General features: G+C 33.5%; 1 long non-coding RNA gene across 1 annotated transcript in view; it reads right to left on the bottom strand.

Annotated features, from left to right (window-relative positions):
* The window catches only part of LOC143642130 (uncharacterized), an 82434-nt gene extending 69133 nt beyond the window's left edge, over positions 1–13301 (bottom strand). Inside the window, exon 1 of the long non-coding RNA XR_013155595.1 lies at positions 13221–13301. This is a non-coding gene — a long non-coding RNA (uncharacterized LOC143642130). The remainder of the gene's footprint in view (positions 1–13220) is intronic.
* Between the last annotated feature and the right edge of the window lie 1194 nt (positions 13302–14495).

Raw genomic sequence — 14495 nt, forward strand, 5'->3', positions numbered from 1 at the left:
CCCCACAGAAGACATAAGTAGACCTTATGGAGTGAGCCTACCCAGGTTAATTGCTAAAACAAAAACAGTATTATTTTCCAGAGGACCATAATAAGACTCAGAATCTGCACAAGATAACATTCACATTGTCCAGGATGCAATCCAAAATCACTTGACATAAAAATAAGCAGAAAATGTGTCTAAATCTCAAGGGGAAAAGATAATCAAGAGATAACAACCCTGAGACAGCCCAGATTTTAGAACTATCAGTCAAAGTCTTTCGAGCAGCTGTTGTAACAGCTCCATGAATTCAAGGAAACACACTTGAAATGAATGAAAAGGTAGGTATTCTCAGCGGAGAAATAGAAATTTTGAAAAAGAACACAATAGAAAGTTTAAAACTGAAGAATACAATTCCTGAAGTGTTCCTAAAACTCCTATAGAAAACAAAGCAGTTTTAGAGTTAGGACTTGTTTCAGAGGTACTGTAATCGTGAGAGTTTGAAATACTGGAAAAATCTGTCCCATAGATCTGTTCCATAGATAAATGCAACGGTACAGACAGACAAAAATGGACCCACTCAGATCAGCAGATTTGTGACAAATATTTCAAGGCGAGTCAGTGAATAAAGGGGAGATTTGGAATAAATTATTCTGGATAGACTCAATATCCAAACAGGGAAGGAGCATCACTGACTTTACAGAGTAAGTAAAACTTCATAAAAGATCTAGATGTAAAATATGAAAATATAAAACTTGTAGAAGTAAGCATGAGTAAAAGTTGTTGCTTTCTTGAAGTACATAGATTAAAAAATATGGGAAAAATGAAATTGTGAAGAAAAATGAAAAATTAGACTTCATCAAAATTAAAATGCTTTACTCTACTGCTGAATAGTACCATAGAACACCCTTGGCTGGATCTTAGCATTGTCATGTGGTGTGACAAAATTATTTCCAGAGGCTCCATGATATGAGACTCCATCTATGTGGTGTTCTTTAAAGACAAATCTATGGTAGTGGAAAACACAGTTTAGTTATCTGGGTTTGAGTGAAGGAAGGAGTGATCGCAATGTCATAGTATAAAGGAGTACTTATGCATGATTGAAATAATAGAACTGTTTTTTCCTGGTAGTATTTCAGACATATATACATATATTTCAGAAATATATACACACATATATTTTTTTTTTCACAGAAACCAGTCACATTGACTATAAAATAACATGAAAAAATTAAAAAGCTATCCCTCAGGGTGGTTATTCAAATCAATACCCCACCCCATTCCCATTAACTGTGAAGGAGAACACCCCCTTTTTGCATTCATATTCTTGTCAATACTGGGAGTTAGGAAATTTGAATTATTTTCCAAATGGAAAAATGAAAAATGAACTCTTACTATTTTCATTTGTATCTCTTTAGGTGTCACAGTGTTAACCTTTGATCTGCTCTTTTTTGATTTATTTTGCTGCGCCATCTTGTTTTTAGAGAAAGGTGGTGAGAGAAGTTGGGTGAGGTGTTACTCTATGTTGCCTGTTCATTTTCCTACCTTTTAAAAATAAACTTATAAATATATTTTATAAGTTTGCATAAACTTATAAAATAAGGAAATGAAAAATATTGAGTAACATTTTGGCAGAATTGTAAGAAACAAACAAAGGTCATCAAAGCTGAAATTATCAGCATTTTTTTTTACAAAGAAAAAGAAATCACGACTGGCGCTGGATGTCATGCTAAACAATTCAGGTGTTCAGGTGTCAGGACCCCAGTAGGCCCTGCCCTGTGTTTGGAAGGGCAGACATCAGAACTGCTGGCATGACTACTGAACCAGATCTGATGACTGAAGGAAACATGGACACAAATTCACTCTATGAAGCCCAAGAGAAAACCATGTTCAGAGTAAGGTATGGGCTTGCCATTACCTTTAAAGCATATGGATAGGGACCACAAGTAGAAAAATGGACTTCAATTAATAGCATACTCTTGAATAAGTCTGTGTCCTTGACCACCCAAAACTGTCTCCCTATATGGTAGTCACTAGACCATAAATTCCAGGAGAAAAGAGAACCATTGCTAATAATTCTCATTGCCAATAGAAGCATGAATTAAGCCTCTAACCAGATAAGTGCTTCCTTCTTATATTGTTTTTTCAAATGTTTAGCAGAAAGTCTGGAATATTGTACCCAAAGCTTTTCTTGGGATGAGGGTAGGTGGGGGAACAATACTATCTCCTGCTCTTGGATCAGTTAGTGTTTCAATTACCTATTCTTTGTTGGTCTCCTCTAGGTGAATGGTCCTGCTCTTTAGACTATTCTTTTTACTTCTATTTTTTTTTTATTCTGATGGATTTTAGTATGCTCACCAACTATGGAACAGGCTTCTTTATTGAAGTGGCTTCGTTTCTCTTTCTAAGTGTTTTGACCTTTGTATGAGAGCAGAGATATGTCAGGTAGAAGATGGTAGAGGGAATTATAGCCACAGATATCCACTTCAGAATAAACACCATCCACACTGCCAACTGTGGTTACTAAGGTAGTTTGGACATAAAATCAAACTCTAAATCAAAATAAATTTAATTAATTTCTAACAACTAATATATTCATATTTAACCACAGAACTAGCAAAATGAAATAAACTATACTTTTCCATTAAAATGATATAGCACTAACAAAACATGTTTTCATCTTTAAAAAATCTGTATAATAATATGGTTAAATAACATTCTCCCTATATTTATGTAAATTAGAATAACTGAATGTTTGGAGAATCCTTTCAACCAAAATATTTACTCAGGAAAGTGAGTTCCTTGTAGTCTGTATAAACAACTTATTTAGACATAATGTTTATTTCTAAGTAGTAAAGTAATGATATAAAACTCTTTGAGCTGAATTCTGCAATCCTCTATAATGCTTCCCATTTTGGAGTATATTACTTTTCCCCTCCTGTAAACATTTTTTAATGAAGAATTTAAATGCATACAACCATATGTCTCTTTTCCAAGCAACAACTACTCAGAGGAAGCAAAGTCCCCAGTGATCAGTTGGTTTATGTGTTAAGTAAAATAATATCTTAAGGAAGACACACACTAGAACACTTGACGTATAATGCAGCCTTTACCATATTTCATGTAAATATGAGCCCTAGTCTATTTACACAACCATGTTATTAAAAAATGAATAACTACATATTTTTAGTAGCAAACTGCCTTCAAAGGATCAGATTCACATCCAGGCACTGAACTCATGGGATGATCCACAAAAGAAACTGTATAAAAGAAAAGCACCTAAGAGAGGACTTCATCCAACTTCCCCTTCTTACAGACAGCACCCCAAGAGCCCAGCACTCTGCTAAGGGTGCATATTTCCTCCAGTGAGAGCAACACCTAGCAGCTCACCTCTGTGGAGTGGTTCCTTTCTATCCTTGCAGGTTTTTTTTTTCTTCCCACAAAGCATCACTGCTCTTGGAAATTATTATAGATATTTTCTGCTATAAAAATTTTGGCAGACATAGAACAACCATAGTTTGAATCATTTTATTTTATATGACCCAAATATCACTAGCAAGTGCTGGAAAATCTTCCACTAGTGTCAAGAACATTTGAATAGCATGTTGGTTTGTGTTGACAATTTTCAGCTTGGTTGTTATAGCTACTTTCTAAAGGCAGTGGACCATCTTTATATGTTAATGTTTCCCTAAGTGGCATAGATATAATTTGATGATATGTACTAAAGTCGAATTTTGTCTTAATTATTTATTTGAGTTCATATCTGTGTTGCAGAAACATGTCTATTAAAAAAGAAGATTCAAAATTCTACCTGTTTTCTATTTGCTGTGTGCAACACATTGTAACATTCATTTATTACCAGAGATTTAATTCTTGTGCCATTGACATTATACATTTAGTGCTCTAATGATTGCAATTTGCAATTACTTTGATTTTATAATGTTTCTCAAATACGTTTATATTATTATTGCAATTTGTTCTTTGTGCAATGTTATCGATCTGCCCTGAACTTGTCTTTATACTCCTCCAGTTACTCTATGATTATAGAATTGGACAATGTTCTGATTTTCAAGCCAGATTCCTATTGTCATATTCATATTCATTGTATTCCAAGTAATCTCTTTTTAAACACAATAATATTGAACTGCCTACACCCAACCCTGAAGTCAAATTTGTCTTGGGTATAATGCACATAGGCATGGAATAGCACAAATCCTTTTAAGCTAAGACTGGTAACAATCTTTCTGACTGCTGAGTATCTGGAAGATTGATTAAAATGAGGTTTGCAAATAGAACAAGACAAGATCAGTAGAGTTTGCCAGTAATTCAAATAGACCATTAGGCTATTTGGAGAAATCAATATTGTAACTTACATCAATAGAAGGGTTAAAAGAAAGATCCCTGTTAATGAATAAATTGTAAATTGAATACTGGTGACTATATTACAAAAAATGTGATAAATAATAGAAATTTTCACCTGTGAGCATAAGTAATTTTTTTTACATAGTATCATTGTTACTACTGCTTTTCTTTCAGAATGTTGTGATTTATATGGTACACTATAGCAATGACAGAATAATGAAACTTTTTGTTTGCTTGTTTCATAGCAACATCCCCACCTTTCTATTTATCTTCAATTTCAATCAAAGTTAAATGCTGTTTTTGTTATCTAATTTATAACCAATCATCCAATAAGAATTTACATACACATTATTTTTTAGATTGAAAAGTAAGGGTGGCAACTAAGTAAAATTTCTAGATGTACAAGAGAGGAGTAAAACAGAAATATCCATCCAGCAAGTAAAAAAAACAAAACACCATAAGCTAGTACGGAGTTGCATACTTCAGACTATAGGAATGTAGGATCAGTGGGTGACAGAGCTAGGGGAGGGGAAGATGGCTCTATGGACTTGATGTAGAAGGAAAGTGTGTTGGTCAGCTTTTCATTGCTATGACAAAAATGCCTGATGAGAAAAACTTAGAGGAAGAAAAGTTCATCTGGACTTATTGTTTCAGAGTTTTTAGTCTATAGTCTGCCTACTCCTTTACTCTGGGCCTGAGGTAAGGCAGATCATCATGGTGGAATGGCATAGTGGACGAAAGGAGAGAGAGAGAGAGAGAGAGAGAGAGAGAGAGAGAGAGAGAGAGAGAGAGAGAGAGAGAGAACAAGTAGGATCCAGGCGTATATGACCTACTCCCTTCAGCCAAGTCCCATCTGCCTATAGTTACCACGCAGCAATCCATTCAAATTATTAATTCATCGAGTAAGTGGATTAATCCAGTGCTTACATTACAACTCTCACAATCTAATCACTTCATCAGGGAACATTCCTGTGTTGTCTAACATGAGCTTTTGGGAAGATACCTCATATCCAAATCGTAACAGAAAGAACTGAATTTAAGGTCTGGGGTCATGGCTCAGTGGTAGAGCACTCACCTAGCACATGTGAGGCACTAGATTCAATCTTCAGCACCACATATAAAATAAATAAACAAATGAAATAAAATTATATTAAAAAGAATTGAATGAAGCCTGAATGTGGGAATATTTTGAAGCAATGAAAATAATCCAAGTGATACAAAGAGAGTTGGAAGACTGCTGAACAGAGAGACCTTAAATAAATATTGATAAGCATATTTATTAATTTTTATTACTATAACAAAATACCTGATATGGGCTAACTGTTAATGAAAAGAGGTTTATATTTTTCACAGTTCTGGAAATTTCAAGGGCATGATACTGGCCTCAGTTGAGGGCCCTCTTATCTATGTCATATCATGGCAGTAACATATTTGTGGGGAAAAAGATGACATTTCAAAACAGGAGACCTGAGAGAAAGACCAGGATCTCATAATCCCTTCCAAGTGCAATCTCCCAATTGACCCAAGGACCTCCCACTTGGCTCCAACTCTTCCTAGTATCACCATCCCAATACTCCCTAATATCACCAACCTGAGACCACAACATGAAATATTGTATGGGCAAACAACATCCAAACCTTAGCAACAAGGTAAAACAGTCCAGAATTCAACTTTTGCTAAAGATGATAGACCAGATAGGTGGATAATAGATAAATGTACACAAAAAACATGCATAACTACTAAAAGAAATATATAGGAAACCTAATGAAATTTAGTTGCTATACATGCAATTTTAACTACACAAAATAAAATCTTTGTTGAAAGATATGTGGGAGAAGAAAGTCTATTAATTTCATGGTTTCAGTTGTGTTACTCCAAATAGTGAGTCCCCTGAGATTTACTGGTGTAATTTAATCTTCTTTAGTCAATCCCATAAACATTTAGAATAAAAAATTGTACCAATCTATTGGTTTTGGTGCCTACAGCTAAGATTATGCATATGGATACCAAGTTTTCTCTCTCATATTTACCATAGGTCTTTGCCTAATCGTAAGATACCAGTATTTTCCTACCCTTTTCTTCACCAATTAAAAAAGAAGAAGAAGAAAAAAATAGGTAGACATTATATGGATCATTCAACCACAAGTTGTTGAATTTATTAAGCATGTTTTACGTTTTTTAATGCCAGCTATGTGAGAGATGCAAATAGTACTAAGGTGTTTCTCCTCCCTGAAGTAATTGATTAAAGATATATGATATTCAATGTCGTGAGAGGATGTGGAACTTGAGCTTTAAGTAAATAAAAGACTTGAGTAATCAGAGAAGACAATTCTAGATGACAGAAAAAGCAGAAACAAAACAATATAGGTGGAATAAATTTGACTGTGTTAAAAGAAAAATGAGGGGTAAGCTCAGCGGGGGTGTGGGCTTTTGTGGTTGCAATAGCTAGAGATCACATCTAATAAGCAAAGTGGAAGCAGATTTTGGATGATTTGGAAAAAAAATCAAATGAGAAGAAATAATATATAAGGTAAAAAACAGTTCAAGATTTGAATTCATATTGATGTTGAAGTAGGGAAAGTGGGGAGGAAAATGTTTATTTTTTCCCCTCAAATAACTTAATGTTGGAAAGACTTGAAAATACAATTATATAGAATATAAAAGGGTTTGTAAAATACTGTTTTTTTAAAAGTACTAGAAGAGTATGCTAAGGATTCTAAGTCTTCTGCATATGAAGGATTATAGTTTTAATGAAAATTAAGAAACAATTTTAAAGATGATTCTGAAATCTCTAATCCAAGTATTTGGGTTTCTAAGTTATCCTTTCCTCCAGTATCCAAATCAGCCATAATTACAATTTGAACCCTATGTGATTGTAAGAGGTCTATCTTGTCCTCGAAGCTTTTGTCATCCAAGGTATTATACAACAAATCCAGATCCATGCTCCAGGGAATGCCCAAATCTCATCAGCTGGAGCTGTTTTTTATCTGCTCCTGAGTGGAACAGCTGCTCTCTTTGGTTCATCTTGACCCCTTTGCCAGTATGACCACTTGCCTTAGTCTCCCAAGTGTATATAGGTTTCTCAATAAGATATGGGAATGTCAAAAACATGGGAGGAAAATTTTAAACTAAATTATCAGGTATCACTGAAACAAAGTTCACTGTCCTAAGTATGTCTCGATTACGCTGCTACACAGAAAATTCCAAAAGAACCATCTTTCTTTGCACTCAACCTGCCGAGCTAGTCTCTGGTTCCGCACTCTTCACATACCAACTGACTCGTCCTTGTTTCAGCATCCCAGCCAGCCTCTAAATGTTGGTTCTGAAAGAAAAAATTACTATTCCAATATTTTCCCACTATGAAATAAATAAATTTTTAGGGAACTGAATAAAATTATTTGACACTCCAGAGTAAAGCAATTACTTTTGGAATCACTGATTTTGGATTTCCAAAGCCACAGATGGCCACATGCTTAAAATTCCCATTAAAAATCCTTCCCCAAAGCTATCTGTGTAAAATTCAGAAACTATTATAGTTCTAGAAATGTGATTTTTCTTTAGTTCAAGAACAGAAATGGTAAGGGTAGTTCCATAAGGAATTTTGCTTTGAAACTTTAGTTCAATTCTCAGGATCCCTTATCCATTATTTTCCAAGTTTTGGTCAGCTTTGTCTCCATTTTCCCCCTCAGTTTTTCAAAGTTACTTTCTTTTCCCTCACTTACTCATATATACAATACTATCTTGTCTCCATGCTGCCACATAACTTTTCATAGTTTCTATTTTAATAACAATGATTTTCTGTTCTCTCTCTCTCTCTCTCTCTCTCTCTCTCTCTCTCTCTCTCTCTCTCTCTGTCTTTTGCCATTGTTATTATTTACTCTATCCATTCCCCTCATTCATTCTATGAACGTTACCAAGCTTCTCCAACCTTGAATTTATTTTCCATCTCTGTGTCCACTTCATATCTCTACCCTTTGTCCTACCCTCTTTTACACTGTTAAGCCTTTTAAAAGCTTGATTTCTGTTTATCTGATAATAAAAACATTTTACTCTCTCTCCTGAATGATAGTTTTTAGTTTAGTATAGAATCATAGATTGTTTTATCCCAACCTGTCAAATATATTATTATGATGTCTCCACTTATTGTTAAGGAAAACTGCTGTCAACCTAATTCACTTCCTATTGTGGATTAAGATCTTTGTCTCCAAATGCTTTTAAGACATTACTTTTCCATTCCTGTACATTGTATTGTTATATATTTAAGTAAAGATTTGATTTTATTTGTCATGTTTGGGATTTTTTTAGTTGGAGCATTTGTTGTTCAATAACTCTAGCAAATGCTTGGTTGTTTAAACGATGTCTTGGTTACCCAACTTTACCTCTTTTCTCATCTTTTACAACTTCAATTAAAATATGTTTGTCCTTCCCTTTACGTTCTATTTGGTTCATAAGCTTCTTTTCATATTTGTATTCTTTTTATCTCTACTTACTACCTTTTGTGAAAGAAAGATCCACCTTCTAGTTTTCTAGTCTCTTCTTTAATTGTATCTAATCTACTATTTATTGAGTATTTTTTAAGACAATGATTTTATTTTTCATTTCTATAAATTCTAAATATATTTTTACTCATTTTATATAGCATCACTTTTTTTCTTATATTTTAGTTGTAGATAACACATTTACTTTGTGGTTTCAATTCACTTGTTCCATGATGGGAAGATTTTAGTGGTTTATCCTGTTGTTTGTCATATCTTCTGACTCCTGCTCATGATATATTGTTTGCAAGAGTGTTTTGATTATTTGAATTTGGGGAACATGTTAAATAAAACTTTATTTATGGTGGTCTACAAGTCTTGGGTTAAAGTTATATCACCTAGAAGTATTTCATGTTTGATTTTGCTTAACATCAAGAGGTTTTTATCAACTTATGATCACTTTTATGTTAATGTCAGGGCTTGAGGTTCTTCAACTATGTGTGTAGTACAAATCAGAGTTCCCAATTTGGAATGAATACAGGCTTATGATTACAAAGTCTTAAAGAAGAGTGTTGTTTCATAAAGTCCCAGGTAAATGCAAATATCTTCCTGTGCTGGGTATTCTATCATGCCATATTTACTGAAAATGGACATCTAATTTACATTTTCTTAATTTTATTTCATTAAACTTCCACTTTTGCTTTGCTAATCTATCTAATCCAATTGCCAACTACAATCGACACTTTACTATATATTATTTCTACCCATTTAAAAAATTCCTTACTTTAACAATGACTTTTCCTATCATATTTCACTACTCTTTCTTTGATGTTCCACAAAAAAGTGGTTGGATTTCTGTGTTGGATTTCCTCCTGCTCTTGTCCTCCACTAGTGTACTAACTACAATTATGTATCAATAACCTCTACACCCTTGAACTTCAGAGTCATATATTCATCTGCCTATAATGTATTTCCACCTGGATGGCCACAAACACTTCAACTTTAAAATATTAAAAAAATAAATGACTTCTTTTGTTCATCTCTTCTTCCATTTGATTGATGGTACCAACCATTTATTTAGACTCACAAGAAAAACATCATGGCATTCATCATAGATTCTGACTTGTCTCTTACCCATCATATCTAGTTAAACATAAAATCTTGTCTCTTTAGTTTTCTATTCTAAACATTCTTCCATGTATTATTGCAACAGTCTCTTCACCTAGTCTGTCCTATCCATTTATCAATCCCTCCAACCATTCTTCATGCTATTATCAGAACATTTTTTCTAAAATATAAGTGAAATTATTTCACTTTCTAATTCATAGTTTTCCAAAGTCTCATAGTCCACAATATTAACTCTAAACAATTTCAGATGTTCTACAGCATTCATCTTATTTCCCTAGCATAATTCTCTGTTCTTAACTTTTCCTTGCTTCAAACATAATGCTCCATTAACAATTTCCAGTTAGTGATGGGAGAGGTAGGCAACTAAAGAGGACATGCCCTTCTAAAGGGGCCATGGCTAATAGCCCCATAAAACAATTGCTATGAAGAAATCTGAGCTCAATGTTGTCAAATCTTTCAATTTTCTAAAAGAAGCCTCAATACATATTATTGTGTTAAGTATCTCAATATTTAAAATTTGCATGGAGACCAAAAGCTTATAAAATACACTATAAATAAAATACTAATATTACGGATCTGACTCAGCTGATAGAGTGAAAGCTTGTTAATTCTGAATTAATGTTTATTCTGATTTTAATGCCCAATACCAATGTATAATAAAGTTTCAGACAAATGTTAGCACTCAGTAAAATATTTTTGCATGTATAGACAATAAAACACAATCTTATCAATACCTAGGTTGAAAAGGTTGTTGAAAATCACTTGAATATTTGGAGATTCTAAAAATAAAAAAAAGGCATTACATTGATTCATTATATGGATTCAGAGACCATTTTAAAAATCACTTGCTAAAACTTGGAATGGGACCACCATTTGATCTAGCTATCCCACTCCTGGTTTATACCCAAAGGACTTAAAATCAGCATACTACAGGGACACAGCCATATCAATGTTTATAGCAGCACAATTCACAATAGATAAATTGTGGAACCAACCTAGATGGCCTCCAGTGGATGAATGAATGGATAGGGAAACTTTGGTATATATACACAATGAAACATTACTCAGTGTTAAAAGAGAATAAAATCATGGCATTTGCAAGTAAATGGATGGAGCTGGAGAATATAATGCTAAGTGAAGTAAGCCAATCCCTAAAAACCAAATGCCAAATGTTTTCTTTGATATGAGGATGCTAACTCATAATGGTGATGAAGGGTGGGTAGCATGGGTGGAAAGAAGGAACTTTAGATGAAGCAAAGGGGAGAGAGGGGAAGGGAGGGGGCAAAGGGGTAGGAATTATGATGCAATAAGTTAGACATTACCCTCTTTGTAATATGAAATGAATTGAATTCTGCCATCATGTATAACAAATTTAAATAAATAAATGATTTAATTTTTTAAAAAATCACTTCCTAATTTTTTTCTTTTGTTCCTCTCCCTGGCAGATACATTATTGTTAGAAAACTGAGGTTGTAATGATACATTTTCTACTATTTAACTTGTTTTGCCTCTGCTCCCCAATTCCACAGCTTGAATAAACAGAAAATAAAATCAATAAAATCCATTTCATCATAACTGACCCTCTATAAACTATTTGTGATTCCATGAGTGTGAACACATGGCAAGCTTCAATGTTGTTAAATAGGCATGCAAAATATTTACATAAATGGGCTTGTGATTTGGTTATAAATTATGTGAATTACTCAAAGGAAAGGTGCCGTGTAAATGTAAAATAATAATGATGATGCAATATCCATTATTAACCATATAAAAAGAAAATGAAATATTTTGTGTGTACTTAGCACATAAGCAAATTCCTTTACAAAAAACAATTAAACAGCAAATAAAACTTGCTTATGTAGTGAAAATGGACAGCTGGATTTATGCCACTCTTGCAATATCTTCATTGCAAGCCATATGGTACTTGCTCATTAATGTAATTTTTAAAGAAAATCTCACTTGAGAGTAAGCCTGAAGTATGATAAATAAACAAAGATGTATTATATCATTGTCCCTCTTTCACATCCTAATGTTTTCATTCAATTTACACCATCAGTGGATTTATCCCCAGCAACACCTCCACATCTACTTTGGCAAATACTTTTTCTCTATGGATTCAACTATGTGTGTGGTATAAACAGATCTAGGGATTAGGGTGTTTTTTTTTCTGTTTTTGTTTTGACACATTGTGATTTATAACAAGGCTAACTATTGTTGATGAAGGTAATAGTACAGCCATAGAGTTTTTAGACATTTCAGGAAATACAGTTGGTTAGTTTGGGCATAATGTATTGTTAGTATAGCAGCTAAATAAGAAAAAAAAATCCTATTATTCAAGAAATCACTTGAATTTAAGACTTAAAGATCTTGGGTTTCAATTCTGGAGCAATAAATTTTAAAATAAAGACTACTCTGTAGGGTTTGTTCAGAGATAACCACTCTTCTCTTAAAAGGGATTTAGTCAGAGGAGAATGTTCTTAAGAAGCTATTCACAAGTCACATGTAAGGAGAGAAATATCTGTGAAAAGTGCTGCACCAGATTCTACAATAGCTGGGGCATATTCTGACTTCTGATAGCTGTGTATTTGATGAAACTGATATCTTGTCTTCCTAATCGACTGTAACAAGTACCTTTTTAAAAATGGAAGGCAATGTAATGATAATAATAAAAATGATAAGCTAAAATATGTAAAAATATATTTGATTATATTCAATATTTCAGAAGTGAAATGTCTACATTAAGTTCACCCTAAAATTTATGAATTGCATACTTTCAAATTATAGATTAATGGCAAAAGATATACAGATTTTAAGGGCTAGCAATCATCATTCTCCTTATTTGCCAATCAAATGCCCATGAATATTTCAGAAAGAAAATATCTTCAGCAACATAGGAAAGAAATATAGTATATTCCATATTCTGGAAGGTATTTTAACACTATTTAAGAAAGGATATTGAGACTTGAATTTTCTAAACATTTCCTTGGGCAAGAAATTTAGTCAAAACTGTAGCAGTGGAAATCAGCCAGAGTCAGCCTTAACTTCCTGATTAATGGTCACAACATAGCCAGAGATCAACTTGGGTGGGCTGCCTTGTAAAAAAATTTAATATAAAAATAAAAAAGTAAAATGTTAATTTTATAATCTTTCACCCCAATTCCTGGGAAGCATTACAAGTTAGAATGAACATTATTTTTTAATCTCCAAAAGGCTATCACGTCAACCAAGGGTAGAGTAATAGAAGCAAATTAAAGCCATAATTCAGAGTGTGCTTACCAACTCCCCAAATTTAAAAGTGACTTTTCTGGATAATCACCCCCTGGTTGAGCATCCGGAGTAAGCTTGCAAGCCGCCCACCTACTTCATCAGCCTTCTTCCCTGACCCTGGATGGGTCTTTGCCAAAATGGCTGCCAGCAATTTCCCACTGGAGCATGGACTCTGTGTGATGACAGAGCACTTCAGGGTAGCCTCACATGAAGTCCATCCTCTAAGAGTCATTGAAATAATTTCAATAAAAAATAACAACTATTAGTGTGTGTGTGTGGGGGGGTACTGGAAATCATTTCTACAATTTGACTTCCATGATAAAATTGTACATTAAAAAGAAAACAAATGGAATAATCTTTAAGTATTTTTATATTATAATATTTTGCTTCTTTCAAAGTGCATGCTTTATCTACATTTGCTTTCTTGTCTACTGTTTTATGTATTTACACAGAGTCTCTTAAAATATATCCCAAATAGCATGAAGCATTGAGCAAGTACCAGTCTATCTTAAGATGCAGACTGTAACCAGATCCTGATGGCTCTATGTTGTGTGCTTGGATAATTTTAGTTTGGGATGGGAGAAGCGAGATGAGACTTGAGTTGATAAATAGTACACTGTGGTTTAAGATTCAGGACTATGATACACTCAGTATTTCATTCACATTTTAGTCAAAAATGTCATGTCAGCAAAGCAACATAATTTATTTGTAGTTTTTAATATATTAAGTGAGTTTTCTTAGATTTTCTGCTTATCTAAGGACTATTAGCAAATGAGATTTTATCTATTCTGTTGCAGTATGTTTGACTAACATTATGTTAAAATCAACTTAAGTCAATATAGAGAATCTTATAAGAATTTTCAAAGGGGCTTCAAAAGATGTACAAACAATAAGCAAGTTTCAACATTTAGTGGTTCCAAATAATAGAATTACCTTTCTGACTCTAAAACTCACACTCAAGGCACTAAACTAGAAAGATCCATTAAACATGAGCTCCTGCATATTCATGGGCCTCCATTAAGAAAAATATGACAAACTCTTTAAGGATTACCCACTGTACGACATTCAGTTATTTAATCTATTGAAATTCTTGCAGCTGCAATCCCTCAAACAACATTATGTTGGCTCTATAGATAAGAAAAGCAGCCTATGAGCTTTGCCTTCTCAAATACAGTTCATAACAAATGAGGTAAGAATTTCACCTCCTATCTAAGCACTGGAATTGTGATTCCACTAAACACAGCTTTCAATCTTGCGTCTCTACCCAAAGCCAGAAATTGTTTA

The sequence above is a fragment of the Callospermophilus lateralis genome, chromosome 9 (assembly GCF_048772815.1).
Source record: "Callospermophilus lateralis isolate mCalLat2 chromosome 9, mCalLat2.hap1, whole genome shotgun sequence".
NCBI lineage: Eukaryota > Metazoa > Chordata > Mammalia > Rodentia > Sciuridae > Callospermophilus > Callospermophilus lateralis.